Source organism: Podarcis erhardii, assembly GCF_964252035.2.
Source record: "Podarcis erhardii genome assembly, chromosome: 10".
NCBI lineage: Eukaryota > Metazoa > Chordata > Lepidosauria > Squamata > Lacertidae > Podarcis > Podarcis erhardii.
In genome coordinates, this window is record NC_138500.1 from 35681450 (window position 1) to 35697267 (window position 15818).

General features: G+C 42.1%; 3 long non-coding RNA genes across 3 annotated transcripts; 2 read left to right on the forward strand and 1 right to left on the reverse strand.

Moving 5' to 3' along the window:
- Window positions 1-1978: 1978 nt before the first annotated feature.
- On the reverse strand, window positions 1979-2787 carry LOC309351020. Its single transcript, XR_014160653.1, has 2 exons — window positions 2662-2787; window positions 1979-2179 (listed from the first exon to the last, which is right to left on the reverse strand). It is a non-coding gene; the product is annotated as an uncharacterized lncRNA (long non-coding RNA).
- Window positions 2665-13013, forward strand: LOC309351025. The gene is made up of 3 exons (XR_014160661.1): window positions 2665-2779; window positions 11445-12386; window positions 12883-13013. It is a non-coding gene; the product is annotated as an uncharacterized lncRNA (long non-coding RNA).
- On the forward strand, window positions 7326-9241 carry LOC309351035. The gene is made up of 2 exons (XR_014160671.1): window positions 7326-8812; window positions 9125-9241. It is a non-coding gene; the product is annotated as an uncharacterized lncRNA (long non-coding RNA).
- Window positions 13014-15818: the final 2805 nt, after the last annotated feature.

Sequence of the window (15818 nt, forward strand, 5' to 3'; positions counted from 1 at the left end):
TTGCTGCGTTCTTAATCCAAGTTGTTTATAAACTAAGCTGTTCTTAAACCAAGGTACAGCTGTAGTCCATTAATTCATTAAAATTAGGCCAGTATGTCAATAGCCCTCTTCATCCTGTGTATGTCCCCACTCCAGTTTAAGAAGAAATATGTGAACTTCTCCAGCTATTGATAATAGATTCTATAGTGCTGTGTAGACACAAGGGCTAGTTTCCCCTCCATTCCTGACTCAATTCATGAAGGCCCAGAGTTCACAAACCGCAGTGACCTTCTGGCAAGCTCTGTGGTTGCTGCATGAGCCACTCCACAATGTGCCAATCAATGCATTTTTGTAGGTCAGATATGGTTGGGGCTTCGAGCTGCTGATTTCTAGTCTGCAGTAAGTAAAAGCTGGTTTTTTGCAATCACTGTCAAACGGGAGAAATGAAGGGGAGCAGAGGTGCTGAAAACATGTTTAAAAGTTTCCTGGACAGGGATTCCAGCAAAGGGAAAAAACAGTTGTGGAGTCTCCTGTGTAATTTTTTGGGAAACACAGTTGCACATCAATTGTCACTTAAGAGTAGCTGCTGTAAGGAGATGCTTAAAACAAAACACTGTAGAAGCAGGGAAGTGAGCGGAGCAAGTAGTTCCAAGTTCCTGGGACTATTGCTTCAGAATTCTGGATGCCATTCCAATATTTGCACTTTCACTGCACTTCAGAAACAATCACATAGAGAAATTAGAGTAGAACACATGCTAAGTGGGGAGTTTTAGATATGGGAGAGCATTCAAACAAGCAACTGCAGACTGAAATGTTTTAATCTTGGAAAGGTCCACTCCATCCTTTTTCTTTAACCTAGATCAGTTCCTCACCAAACAATCTGCTGTGATAGCTGAGGTGGTATGGATGCCACTGGGTGTATATTTTCTGTTGGTGTGTGTTTTATAGGGTGATATTGCAAAATCTCCAGTTGCATCACATTTTAAAATAATACCAGCATGAGGAAAGCTACAGTGTCAGCACATTCACATTCTTTCCAAGAATATCTTCAGTTTCTTCATACTATCTTCTGTTCATAAATTTATTGTTCTAGCCCAGGGATCAGCAAACTTTCAGCAGGGGGCTGGTCCACTGTCCCTCAGACCTTGTGGGGGGGGCGGACTATATTTTGCGGGGGGGGGGGGATGATGCAAGAGAACCACGAGCCCCGGTGGCTGTTTACCTGTGTCTTGCGAGTGGCAGGGGCTGGCAGCGGCGGAAGGAGGATGAGCAGCACGTGAAAGGCCTCCAGAGAGGGGCTGCTTAAAATGGCGCTGCTGCTGCTGCTGCTGGCACCAACAAAGCCCAGCCCCCTTCCTCCTTTAGGCAGTGCGGGGAGAAGCTGGGAGGGAGGAGGCACTGCCGTGTGAAGGAGAGGGAGGAAGAGGGAAAGAACATGCACACTGGTGAGTCATGCGGTGATTCCCGGACCATCCACAGGCCGGATCCAGAAGGCAATTGGGCCTCATCCGGCCCACGGACCTTAGTTTGCCGACCCATGTTCTAGCCAAAGACCATGACAAACTTGTAGCAATAGTATTTATAAAATAATACCAAGCATACATCCATAATGTAAACCAACATCCAGGATGTATGAGAGAGAAGATACCAGAAACACCAAGCTAAAATCTAGCTTGATTCCAAGAATATCAAACAAATGGTTACATTAAGCATACAGTTCTATGCACACATATGGGAGTAAGCCACACTAAAATTGAGACTAACATCTGAGCAAACATTCCTAAAACTGAGTTTATAGAACTGTGTATTAAGTATTTCAACTGTTGGGGGGGAGGAACTGCTGAATGTGTGCCTAAAAATGCGAAGTATGTTGAAAGAAGAAGCCAAAAGTATTTGTGCAATACTGTGCCAGAATTTCTAAACTTGTAGGAATGTGAGAAAGGGAGATCAAAACAGTTCCTTAATACGAAGGCACAATTGACTTTTTGGTAATCTGAGGTTTGGAAGTTATCAATATTTCTTTTTTTGCAATCTAAACAGAATTTTAATTTCTTATTCCCTAAGTTTTATGTTTAAGAATGAAAATTTCAATCAATTCTTACATTGTAACTCCCTTCAGGCAGCCATGGCCAATGGTCAAGGATGATGTGAGAATTGTAGTCCAAAACATCTGTAGGGCATTAAGCTGGGAGAGACTGACCTACATAAACATTAAACAAGATACAAATTATCATTTCTAAGCATAAAACTTAGGTGATATGAAATTAATATTTTGTTTACAATTTCATTAAAATAAATATTGATAACTTCTGAATCTCAGCTTACCAAAAAGTCCATTGCACCTTCACATTAAGGAAAGTGTTTTGATCTAGATCATTCATCATTAAGTATTTTCAGGATTAGCGCAAAACATTTTTTTCCCATTATTATATACCACTTGATTGTAAAAAGAGAAAAGAAAAAACCCAACAACCGCAAAGTAGCTTACAAAGAGTAAAATAAGAAAATTATCAGTAAAAACAGTCAAAAACAACAATTTTAAACATTTAATTAATAACTATTCAATAAAACATTCAAATAACACTATTAATCTTTTTTTTCTATACCCTCTTCTATCTACTTGGTGCAACCTCAATATAATGTTATATCTAAATGCAATATTATACACCAGGAGTCACTAACCTGTGTTCCTCCAGATATTGAACTAGAACTCCCAATAGCCTCAGTCAGCATGGCCAATGGTCAGAGATGATGGGGTTTGCAGTGCCCACTTTCCTGAGCAGAAGCCCCACTGAACATAGTGAGATGTACTTTTGACAAAAAAATGCATAGGATTATACTGTAAATTATTTAATCTGTAATAAGGACCCACAAAGCCATTCACATAAAATAGCAAAAATCACAATGTAACCAATAAAAGCCTCAAAAGCAACAGTAATAAAACCTTCAATTGAATACTGTACAGTGGTACCTCGGGTTACATACACTTCAGGTTACATATGCTTCAGGTTACAGACTCCGCTAACCCAGAAATAGTGCTTCAGGTTAAGAACTTTGCTTCAGGATGAGAACAGAAATTGTGCTCCGGCGGCGTGGCAGCAGCAGGAGGCCCCATTAGCTAAAGTGGTGCTTCAGGTTAAGAACAGTTACAGGTTAAGAATGGACCACCAGAACGAATTAAGTACTTAACCCGAGGTACCACTGTATTAAAAACCACTAAAAGCCTTGTGAAATAAGAATGTTTTCATTGCCCACTGATACTTTCACCTCCTTTGGGAAGAAATTCCATAACCAGGCAAAAAGGTAAAGGTAAAGGACCCCTGAAAGGTTAAGTGCAGTCAAAGGCGACTATGGAACACTCATATTGCTTTCAGGCAGAGGGAGCTGGCGTTTGTCCACAAACAAGACAACTTTCCGGGTCATGTGGCCAGCATGAAACACAGTTTACCTTCCTGCCGCAGCGATACCTATTTATCTACTTGCACTGGTGTGCTTTCGAACTGCTAGGTTGGCAGGAGCTGGGACCCTGAGCTCACTCAGTTGTGGGGAATTCAAACCACCAACCTTCTGATCAGCAAGCCCAAGTGGCTCAGTGGTTTAGACCACAGCGCCACCTGCATCCCTGATACTTTCACCTCCTTTGGGAAGAAATTCTACAACCAGGTACTGCCCAGAAAAGACCCCATTTCACATTTCCAACAACCAGACCTCTTTTGGAGGTGAGACAACAGGGCCTCTTGTAATATTTCTTGTGTTACACTAGGACTTCCTGTGTTACAGGGCCTTCTGTAAGACATCCTGTGTTACTAGTTCCTGTGCAACTCCTGTAACTAGAAGACTTCCTGTTTAAAGTATTTTAGAAAAGAATAAACATGGTTTGTACATTTATCATTGACTTAGTAGACAAACAAGCTTAGCTATGGGACATCTTGCACAAGCAGACCATTGTGCAACATGGAGTACACTAATTGCTATGTAGAACATCACAAACTACAATACGGTAATTGCAGAATATTATCTTCACGGCAGTCAAGGGTGATGGGTGTAAACACCAGGCTGTTGTTTCACATACACTTTCTCTCTCACACAAAAGCGAATAAGGTATCAACTGCAAACTATATTGTGATACACAATGGAACGCAATCTTACATGGGAGAGTTACAGATAGGTAGCCGTGTTGGTCTGCCATAGTCAAAACAAAACAAATTCCTTCCAGTAGCACCTTAAAGACCAACTAAGTCAGTTCTTGGTATGAGCTTTCGTGTGCATGCACGAAATGTATGCACACGAAAGCTCATACCAAGAACTGACTTAGTTGGTCTTTAAGGTGCTACTGGAAGGAATTTGTTTTGTTTTTACATGGGAGAGTAGGAGATACCCTGCCTTTCAGCATCATAAAAGCTAACACTGCTACTGTGGAGAAAGACTAAGAAGAGTTACATTACTCTGACTTCTGAGACTGAGTACCACTTCTCATATGTATACATTCAAACATGCATGCATGCATAGGTGCATAGGACAGGTTGCCATTTCTGGTGTATATGATGACTGAACAGTGGTGAGGTCTGGGTAGACCTGGTTTCTGAGAAACTTATTTTCAGTCTACCCCTTCATTGGTTCTCAATGAGTAGATTTGCTGTCTGTACAAGTAGACTGGTCCAGATAACATGTTTTTATATATGGACTTATTTTAAATGTTGGTATTGTTTTATATATGGACTTGTTTTTAATTGTTTTATACATGAAACTGTTTGGCACTTTCCTTGTTTTATGGTTGTAACTTTTATTTGTTTTATAATTGTGTATTTTATTATTGTGACTCACTCAGGGATGGGTAAGAAATCTAATAAAATAAGCAAACAAATACCCTTTTACTCACTGATGAAGTCTTCATCCTCCTCCAACCCTTAATTGCACTACTGCTATATATTCAACTTTACAACCCTGCCAAACACTGCATTTCCCTAAAAAACAAAAACCATCAATGTGCAAGGATAATAACACTGGACTACATACACTACTCTAATCCTCTCTCCCTAGCGAAATGGGTTTAACAATGCTGGTTTACTTTGAAGGAGCATAATCCATGGTCTCAGCCACAGCCCAATCCCTTGCAGGATGGGTATAATATATGGATTTAACACGCATTGGCAATGGCAGAAGAAAATGTTTACAAACATCAGGGAGGGAGGAAATAACATTTCCACCTATAAGATCTCAGAAAGATCATGAACTCCTGTCTTTGCTGTTACCATTTTTTTTGGGGGGGTGACATGCTTCTCTCAAATCACAGGTACACTAATATCTGAGCTGTCTGAATTGTTTTCTGTGGGACAGCAGTCCACCAGGAAAGACTAGCAGAAAAAGGCTTGAAAACAAGCAAAAAGGTTCCATCTCTTTAAGTCTAAACAGCAGGTGTTTCATTCTAGCTTTCTCTTTGTCTAATTGCCCATGTTTGTTTTCCATTGTATCAAATCATTGCTATGATTTCATTCATTAGCTAAAAGCACTGAAAGGCACCATCAGGATAGTTTCTCAGAAAACAATTTCTGCCTCATATATATCTCAGGTCCTAGGAACTTAATCTTAAAATGGTAACGCTCGGAATCTGGAGATTTCCATCTGGGTGATGGGAAGTGCTTCTCCTTGCCCTGCCTGCAGACACCCATGACTTGAACTTAACAACAGGCTGATAGATGTCTGTGTTGGTTGTGAAGACATAGGTGATTTTCATGTCACATTCCTTTGAAGCACCACCTGAAAATGTGGAAGTCAGCTGAGGAGGAAGATTAGTCCAGGCCCTGAAGAGATTTCCCATGTTTTATTTTTTTCATCAGACGAAAAGAGAGAGGAAATGTTAATGCATTTTGCCAATTTACCTGAAAGTATTACATATTTTAGAAAATTAAAAATGTAAAAAGCTTGCTATGCTGGCAATTTGCTAAGTGTTCTCTTTAAAATGTTGGTTATGAGTGAAGTATATCCCTCACTCCTGTGCACAAGCAAAAAGAACAATGTGGTAGAGAAACTTCCTGGTGGGTTCAGTGTCTTTTTCAGAGTGCTTGCATGTGCTGTGTCAGCCATTCATTAATTGCTAGTCATCTCTCTTCTTTGCTAATGCTCCCACAAACCTTTTAATTAGAAAAGGATAATTAGGGTCTTTGCTGCCAGTGAAAAATTATCTGGTACTTACCCAAGTTTGGTGCATAAAAGCTTGTGTATGTGTACAAAAAAGAAAAGGCACAATCACTTTATTAGTGAGCCTTCAAACAAATTCTGTTTAAAAATGTATTCAGTGTTAAACAAGGGACACAGTTATAGAAGCTTTATTTCAGAAGAGAGTCCCCCACAAAAAAGTCATATTAGAGTGTTGTTGAGCTCATGTCCTACTTGTAAACTTTCCATGGGCATCTGGTTAGCCATTTTGAGAACAGAATGCTGGACTAAGGAGGCCTTTAGTCTGATTTAACAGGACCTTTCTTACATTTTTATAGCATATAAGTGGAACTTATACAAGTCCAAATAACGTCCCATAAACACTCCTTGATTTTTTGTTATGGGTCTAGTCCAGCTTTGCAAAAGGAACACAAATGCATGGCTTTTTTTATTAAATACTGCCTTGTACATTCCTGCTTTGAAATGGATTGCCAGTATTCTACTTAAAGAGAATACAGATCATGAACCAGATCAGAAGAGTAATTTCAAGAGGTGGAGGGGGCCATGGTGGGTGGGGGTGGGGTCTGATCTGTATAAAATGTAACTTGGAAAAAGATACATTGCACATACTTTTGTAAACCAATAAATCTTTAATAAAAATACATTTTAAAAAAAGAGTAATTTCAATTTCCTTAACTGATCTTAGTGTTTTGCTTCAGCTTTCCAAATGTTTAGTAATGTCAGATTAGGTTCATTTTCGGTTCAGATAAAAAACGTGTCATGGGTTAAGGGGCTGCTTGTGCGTAAATGGTTGAGTTCTCAACTCATGCAATCAGTTTCTAAACTCTCCCAGTCCGTGGAGCCATGGATGCATGGCTACCTCAATCGCTGGCAGAATCCGTCAGTGGGCGCTTCCGGAATTTACGCCAACATAAGAGTTCCTTAACGGAAACTCTCCTTCTGGATTCTCTGCGTGACAGTTTCCTGCGCGGAGTAGGCGTCCCCAGCGGAGGTCCTGAAACCTCTCCGCTGTTCTCACTAGAAGTATCTTGGAGCCATCCCTCCGACTGAGTTTCTGCGGGAACTCTCTCTCCCCCCCTGCTGGTTCCTTCCTCAGCATACGAGGGTCTCCTAGCCTCCTTGAGCCCTTCCACCACCTGACTCTCCGATGGCAGTTCCCTGACAAAACGTAATAGGGCTTTGTAAAGGCTGACACCAGGCCTGGCATGCAGCACACTTGGGCATGTGCCAAAGCCTAATGGCCCCATCAGGGCCCACTGCCATCATTATTGTTGCTGGGTGGCAGCAGCAACCACCGCTGCAGCTCCTGTTGCAGGAGCCTCCTAAAACTTGGAATCATTCTCTGCATGAGCAGAAACCCTATGGAGCGAGGATAACTTTCAAATCCTGGAGATAGAAGCCTACATGCATACATTATTAATCACTTTCTATTAAGCATCTCAAAGCAATTCACTGCACAATGAGAATATACAGAGAACAATTGCCTATATATAAAACAAGCAAACACGTAAAACAATGTCAAATGCAATAGATACCAACTAGGATCTTAGATGGCTTGTTGAAGGAGGAAAGTCTTAAAACAGAAAGACAATAGAGACAGCACCAGTCTGATACGTAACGGGAGGGAGTTACAAATAGGTGCTCCCTACAACCCTATTCCAAAATCATGTGAAACAGATGTCTTTATAAGATTGTATATGCAGGAGTGAAGTGATTGGCTGAGAATATAAGGAATAAGATGATCTCTTAGGTATCCTGGTTTGAAGTTGTATAAGGCTTTGTAAACCAGTACCAGCACCTTGAACTTAGCTCAGTAGCTAATTGGCAGCCAGGACAATTTTTTCAACAGCAGAGTAATGTGATGGCAATATTGTGAGCTGCCGAGCTGACACATTTGGCACTAGCTGCAGTTTCTGGATCAACCTCAAGGGCAACCCCACTGATTGTGTTGGAGTATCCAGTCTAGAGGTTACCAGTGCATGGACAACTCTTGTCAGGCTATTCCAGCCCAGAAATGGCTGTAGCTTCCTTTCAGACAAAGCTGTTAAAAGGCACTGCTAGCCACTAAGGTTGCCTGGGCCTGTAGTGACAGTGGTAGATCCACGAGCACAGTCAGACTATGAGCCTATTTCTTCAAGAGGAGTATGACGCTTTTCAAAGCAAGCAATCTGTATATGTTTAGGTTCTATGCAGACATTGCACTGAACATAGAGTACTGTACGTGGATTCTATCTCTATATGGGTATGTTGTGAAAGCATGGATTATACATTATCTATAATTGATATCTTTTTCTTGACAGAAGTTCTTGGTATTTTATAAAATGATTGTTAGGAAAAACCCAGCAGGTGCAGTTTTCCCCCAGCATGACAATGGAGTGATTGGATAGCTTACACCCTTAAATTTCATAGGCACTGTTGGATATTCTCTCTCAGTGTGTGAGAATCATTTGTTCCAGAAACAGAGAACAGAGAAGCAGCAGCAGAAGGCTGAGACTGTTTTGTCTATGCAAGGACATTTTCTGTGGGAACTGTAACTATGAGCATGAGCACTATGCAGGGCCGGATTAAGTTTGATGAGGCCCTAAGCTACTGAAGGTAATGGGACCCTTTATATGTCCAGCTGTCCTTTGTCAACAACAAATTGTTGCTGTTTTTTGTGTTGAATATATGCTATATGGTAATTTATGGACCTAATAGATATTGAAAGCCATTTGCACATAACAAAACATGTATTATATCAAAGTATTGTAATTGTTGAACTGAAATACAATTAAGAAGAAGTATATTAATAGTGAAATTTTGGGGGGACCCCCAAGAGAGTGGGGCCCTAAGCTATAGCTTGTTTGGCTTATATGTAAATCCGGCACTGGCAGTATGACAGGAAGTACCCATAGCAATGTTTCTGTGTAAATTGTTGTAACTTGTTGTGAGTCTCTTGCTTGCGTCTTGCGATGAGAAAAGCAGAGAGTCTTGCACTCTTGTTGGACTCTAAGCATGCCTTGACCATGGCAGTGGTGAATGTCTGTATATATTTGCTACCAATATGTTTTTATGTCTGTCAAGTAAACCTCTACACTTGACTGAATCTTTATGATGTCTATGAGTGTTTATTGCCTACTGTGTGTACCTTCAATCCCGAAGACGCTTCCAAGGAAGGAGCTGCGTTGAGATGGAACTCTGCTGAGTATGGATACTAGAAGACATGTGCAGCGAAAGTGATGCTGGACCCAATCCTTTCTAAATCATCCATCAGAGGTTGATGGATTGATCTAACAGGCACAGAAGGAGGGATCGGACAAATTGGTGGAAAGTGGACAAAAATTGTTTTTGTGCAAATAGTCATCTTGCCTCATAAAGATTCCATCAAACTCAAGAGCCTATGAAGCATCTTTTGCCTAATGGATAACAGTACACGTTAAAAATAACACCTCATCAGTCTTCTTAGGCCTAACTGCCTTTACATGCAAATGTGTGTAACAGATTTGCCATAGAAGCCAGTTGCATACACATTTCAGCACTTTCTGAAAAAGCATTCAAGTTCCTGTTGATGTTACATTTTGAAATATTATTGTTGCATGCCGTCCCAATCTCTGAGTGGTGTCAGATTCCAGAGGTTCCAGGTATCTATTCAGGGAGTGGAGAAATAAATCAGAAGCAGCCCCTCAGCTCCAGCCAGCTCATCTGTCTCGGAGGTGTTGTCTGCCCCTTTGCCTTCAGTTACTGACTGAATCTCTTCACAGTCCCAGCCCACCAGCTGCCCATCCACACTCTGGATCTCTTCAGCCACCCCTTTCATCAGGCTGCCTTGCAGCCAGGCTTCTGGGTCATTTTCAACCCCCTGTAGCATATGGTCAGGCAGGGCCCTCACCTTGCATGGAGTCACTTTTCTCCCCTAGGAGGGTTCTCACACACTCTTCTTGCAGCTGCTTAATTTTGTCAAACCACTGGCTCTGCTGCTGGATCATTTGCCCACACCGCTCAATCTGTTGCTGGAGTTTCTGCTGGAGCATCAACCTGAAGGAGTGTTGCTGTTCATCCTCCATCTTGACCCAGGAACAGCACACACCGCTCACAGGTCCTCCTCCAGGAAACACAAATCCCACTTCTTACACCAGTGTTGCATGCCACCCCAGTCTCTGGGTCATACGAGATTGCAGAGGTTCCAGGCATGTACTCAGGGTTCGGTTTCCTTGGAATGAGGGACAGCACAGTGGAGACTGTGGTGTCTTTATGATATATGGTTTGTTTACACGTATATACAACCTGAGTCTATGATGGACAGCTCACAGTATCAACAGCTCAAGAGAGTCTTGCTTCTCCCATAGCTGCAGTCTTGGATTCAAGCAGAAATCAAACATGCCTTTCCCTCACATGCTTCAGCTTGCCACTTGTGTCTACATCACATACAGAACTAAACTCTGGCCTTTGTCTTTGAACAATCAGCAAGTTTAAGGAGGGCAGCCTACCCATTTGTTTTCTGCCACAGAACCACTTCCTTTGTTATCTTAATGGCCCACACTTAGGGGGACATTACCTCACCAGGAATTAGAAGGGACTGAGGCATACAGCCCTACTCTTGCCCCCAACCCATAACACTATGTTTGTTTTTCTGTGCATAAATTAATATCTGAAGTAGTCACATAAAGGATTGCAGAAGTTACTTCGATAGTTAGCAAAAAAATGCACAGTGTGATTTTTCTAGTTACAGAAGGAGATACAGTGGTACCTTGGGTTACATACGCTTCAGGTTACAGACTCCGCTAACCCAGAAATAGTGCTTCAGGTTAAGAACTTTGCTTCAGGATGAGAACAGAAATTGTGCTCCGGCAGAGCGGCAGCAGCAGGAGGCCCCATTAGCTAAAGTGATGCTTCAGGTTAAGAACAGTTTCAGGTTAAGTGCGGACCTCCGGAACGAATTAAGTACTTAACCCGAGGTACCACTGTACTGCATGCATCCTTACTTCTGAAGTTAAACTGCTTGTGAAAGTAGACCATTCATAAGCGCAGTTCCTTATAGGGTTAGTTACTGGGCTGGCCCACCCATGAGGCAGCATGAGGTCTGCACAAATAAATACAAGTGTCACTTGTTGTCCATTCACATATGTACAAAGAGCAGCAGCTACAAGAGTCAGGACAAGTTCACTGCTGGGCTTAAATGGGCCAACACACTTTATGAATGGATTTACACGTCAGTGGGGGTGTATGCACAACTACAGTCACCACTTAAATAACAGCAGCATCTAGCACAAGAAGCACTTTCTGTATTACGGGTGTTTGGCAGTTACGAGGAAATACTTAAAAATAAAAAAAACCTTTGACCCCGACGTGATTCGAACACGCAGCCTTCTGATCTGGAGTCAGACGCGCTACCGTTGCGCCACGAGGTCCTGGTGGTTTGTGGCAGGCAGGGCTGCAGAACTCGCTGAGCGCGACAGCTGAAAGATACCCGATTCAAAAATATACGGCGGTTGGGAAAGTTAAGCGGGGGTGGGGAGCGCGGGAAACGTAAGAGTCTAGCGGATGAAAAAGAGATATTTCGATCTAAAGCTAATAATTGCACTTGAGTCTCTGCTAAGCGACTGCGGGTTTCCCAGGCGGGAAAAGCTCCAGTCCGCTGAGGGTGTGAGGGAGCGTGAGAGTTAAGAGGGCAGGGGCGAAGCCAGCATTTTTTTGGGGGGGGCAGGCCTTTTGTGTGTGTGGGGGGGGAGAGAACTCAGTTTGTTATGTATAGAGTTTCATTATTGGGGGGGCAGCTGCCCCACCCTGGCCCCCCTTGCCTACGTCCATGGGGCCGCTGCCCCCCATCAAGTAAATAAATAACCCCTCCCCACAGAATGCCTCCCCCCCCCGAAATAAATCCCGGTTGTGGGGCTGCCCCTGACAGGAGTCCATTCCAATAGCCCCTCACTGCAACTTATTTTCCCGCCTTGTTCTTTTGCCTCCTTCCTCCCCTCCGCCGTCATCTCCCACCCCGATACTCCCTCATAGCGAAGCCTTTCTCCCCTCCAATAGCCACGGTTATCAAGGCCAACTAAAATGTCACAAATCACGTATAGAAGAAAGCTTTCGAGTTTTTTCTAACTTGGCTCTTACGGGCCGAGGACGCGGCTCCCTTTTCTTGCCCAGAGCTCTTATCTCATCGTGGCGATACAGTGGACGTCACAATAGAACGCCAGCTACATGACGTCTAAAGAAGTCACTTTTCCAAGCAGCTCCTCGTTAGTATAGTGGTAAGTATCCCCGCCTGTCACGCGGGAGACCGGGGTTCGATTCCCCGACGGGGAGAGGCACCAATATTTTATTTTTTGATGTTAGTTTGCTTTCACACAATTTAACAAATAATATAAATGCTAAAGAGCTGGACTAGATGTCTTTAAAAAATAAAAGAAAAGAAGAATCCAATTAAAAAGGCGGGAGAAGTCTGCCATATCCCAAAGAGGAAACTGAATTGTGGTCTCTGACTTGACAGGCAGAGATAGAAATCGCTATTACGCTGTTTTACTGTTCATTTTCTGAATGTTTTGAGCCACTTGGTGTAAATTTTGTGGCGAAGTGGCATAGAATTGATTCTAATGAACGTTTATGAGAAAACCCAACAATCAAAGGTGTTTTATCACTCAAGGGTTGGGTGCCCTGGCATTGATGCTCCTTAGTAAGAAAGAATAATAATAATGTGAAGCATCAAAGTTAAATGCTTCCTCATTACTTCTTCTCCTTCCCTACCAGGAATAAGTTTCCAAGACTCTTTGAAGATTTACTTCCTAGAAACCCAAAATAACTGGAGGTTGTAACACAAGACCTGGATTGCCGGGTGGAGTTTGCCTTCTTAATGTTTCATAACAAAAAAGCAACTATTTATTCTCAGGAACAACATCTACACCCCTGATTATTGTAAGAGACAAACCAGTAATTGCAGCAAATGCTCTTAAAATTTTATGCCGCTTCTCGCCAATTTCTATTCATTCTATCTGCTAACACTACATCAATCAACAGGTCTGTTTTGCTATTTCTATTTAAAAGTAACATTGACCAAAAAAAAAAGTGCTTATATTATTTATAGAAGCCGGCATGGGGTAAGAAAGCAAAACTTCAACCCTAATCCCATTTACCAGTGACTAAACCTTATTTAGTTCTGTGGGGCTTATTTCTGAGTCAACATGGATAGGATTCACTGTGTCTGCTTGAACCTATCCCAAGCTGTTGTACAGAAACCCTAAATTTAACATTTCTGCCTACACATCTGTGCTTTTTAACCTCACTGCTCTGTGCACAACCAGTTTACGCCACTCACAGGCAACTTAAACGTATATAATTGTGACGACACGTTGCAAAGAATGATCCAATGCTAACGCTGCAGTAATAACACCTGCTCCAGGGAGAGAACAGTTTGAGTTTCAACATTGTTGTTGTGGTCAAAAGGGCTTGAGACCTAAATACTTTATTATTATCAGGGCCGGATTAAGTTTGATGAGGCCCTAAGCTACTAAGGTAATGAGGCCCTTTATATGTCCAGCTGTCCTTTGTCAACAACAAATTGTCGCTGTTTTTTTGTGTTGAATATACGCTGTATGGTAATTTATGGACCTAATAGGTATTGAAAGCCATTTGCCACTGTTGCTGTATGTAGGTTTTATTTTATTTGTTTTTTATCTTATATTTTGGAAATGTACAACCAGGTTTTTTCCCCTTTAATTTTTTTTGGGGCCCCCAAGAGAGTGGGGCCCTAAGCAATAGATTGTTTAGCTTATATGTAAACACGGCACCGAATATTATTATTAAAAAAACCAATCAAGACCTCATATTTCTGGAAGCTTCAAAACAACACTCCAAACTAGCACAGACTGTTGAGGCAAGAAAGATAGACACGTCATGTGGAGTGCAAAGGATTGAGATGGCACAGAACTGCTAAGCACGTCTCCGCTCAGATTATTTTTCATCGTGGAAATTAGAGAAGCAAGCCGAGTCAGCATCGGTCAAACACCTGCTGCTGGCCTGCCGAAAAAGGAGAGTAGAAAAGGAGAGTAGAGGCCCACTCCCGCAGAAAATCAGCTATCTAGTGACTGAGTGGTGCGTCTGCTTCTTATGTTTGTGCCCTGCACAATAGGCCACGGTAGGGCTGCACAATCATCAGATGGGGTTCTGGGCAGGCAGGAAGAGGCTCCGTCATTCTTGCAGTGTATGCTTTTATTGGAAAACCTGCAAGTACTGTGCATTTGCAGCAGTCTTCGCTCCCTCTAGTGGTATTCGGAGATTCCTTCAGAGCTAAACAACAGCAGCGAAAATGGACCATTCTAAAGGGACATTTTTGGCACGGCTGGTGCCACCACAATAAACCTTAAAGCAATGCAGCTCTTGTGTAACTGGAACTGGTTTCTATTCTGTAGACTTGTAGAGTTGGATGGGATCCCAAGGGTCATTCCTTGCAATGCAGGAATCTTGCCCACAGCCATCCCTGGGTGGGCTTGAACCACCAACTTTGTGATTAACTGTCAGATGCACTGACTTATTGCATACCCTACAACATTTATCCAATGAAAATAGGGACGTCCTATTCTATAATAATTATAATAATAATGTTATTATTCATACGCCATCCATTAAACTTTTAAAAAAATCCCTATACAGGGCTCCCTGCAGATGCCTTCTAAAGGTTGTATAGTTACTGATCTCCTTGCTTTGGGGGTTGCATATCTCCATACCCTCCAACATTTCTTCGATGGAAATAGGGACATCCTAAGAAAAAGTGGGACATTCTGGGATCAAATCAGAAACCAAAATGGCTTCTGTAAATCTGGGACTGTCTCTGGAAAATAGGGACACTTGCAGGGTCTGTTATTGCACCACCTGTGTTTGCTCGTTGAAGCCCCTCCTATTAGCAGTGGCAGCAAGCAGGGGTGCCAACCTGAATAAAATATTGTAGGGACCTAGCTAAACCCCACTCCACATAATCTATCACATGACACAGTGCACACACAACATTTGAATGGCAACGCCCATCAACTTGGGGGGGGGCTGGTCCCCTCAAATATTTTACTGTGGGGGCCGAAGCTTCCACGGCCCCTAGGACATATTGTAGCACAACTTGAAATATAAAAATATTTGCTAGCACCAAGAAGCTTTGCTATTATTTTATGCTTTGCAGTCTGTAACTAAGCTACCATATTACCATATTAACTTCTTGTGGTTATGAGAAAACTTATTAATAACAGACTGGCCTTAGGCAAGACAATACAGGGTAATCTCTATTTTTCAAGGGGTGTTTCTAAAGGACATGGAGCTTGTCACATTCATTGTTTTGTTGTTGCTTTAAAACATCCGTAGTTTTACAACACACTAGGTGCCTAGAAAGAGGATTTAGAGATTCACTATAATAAAACACTGTCTGAAGAAAATAAAACTGAATCTTGTGATGGCTTTAGAAATTTCCAAACATCTAACTGTGTAATAAATTGTGGTTGGCAAAGCTATTCCCCCCCCCCCCATAGTGTAGGGGTAGTTTTAAAACATTTGACGTCTGAGGGGATTTTTTTGGGGAGGAGCTATCTCATAGCTTGTGGTGAGCCCAGGGGAAAGCTCTCAAGATTCTTCAAAGTTATGCTAGTAAGATAAGCAAGAACCATGAAGATTCTTGTGGCATGTTAAAGACTATTATGGCATAAGCT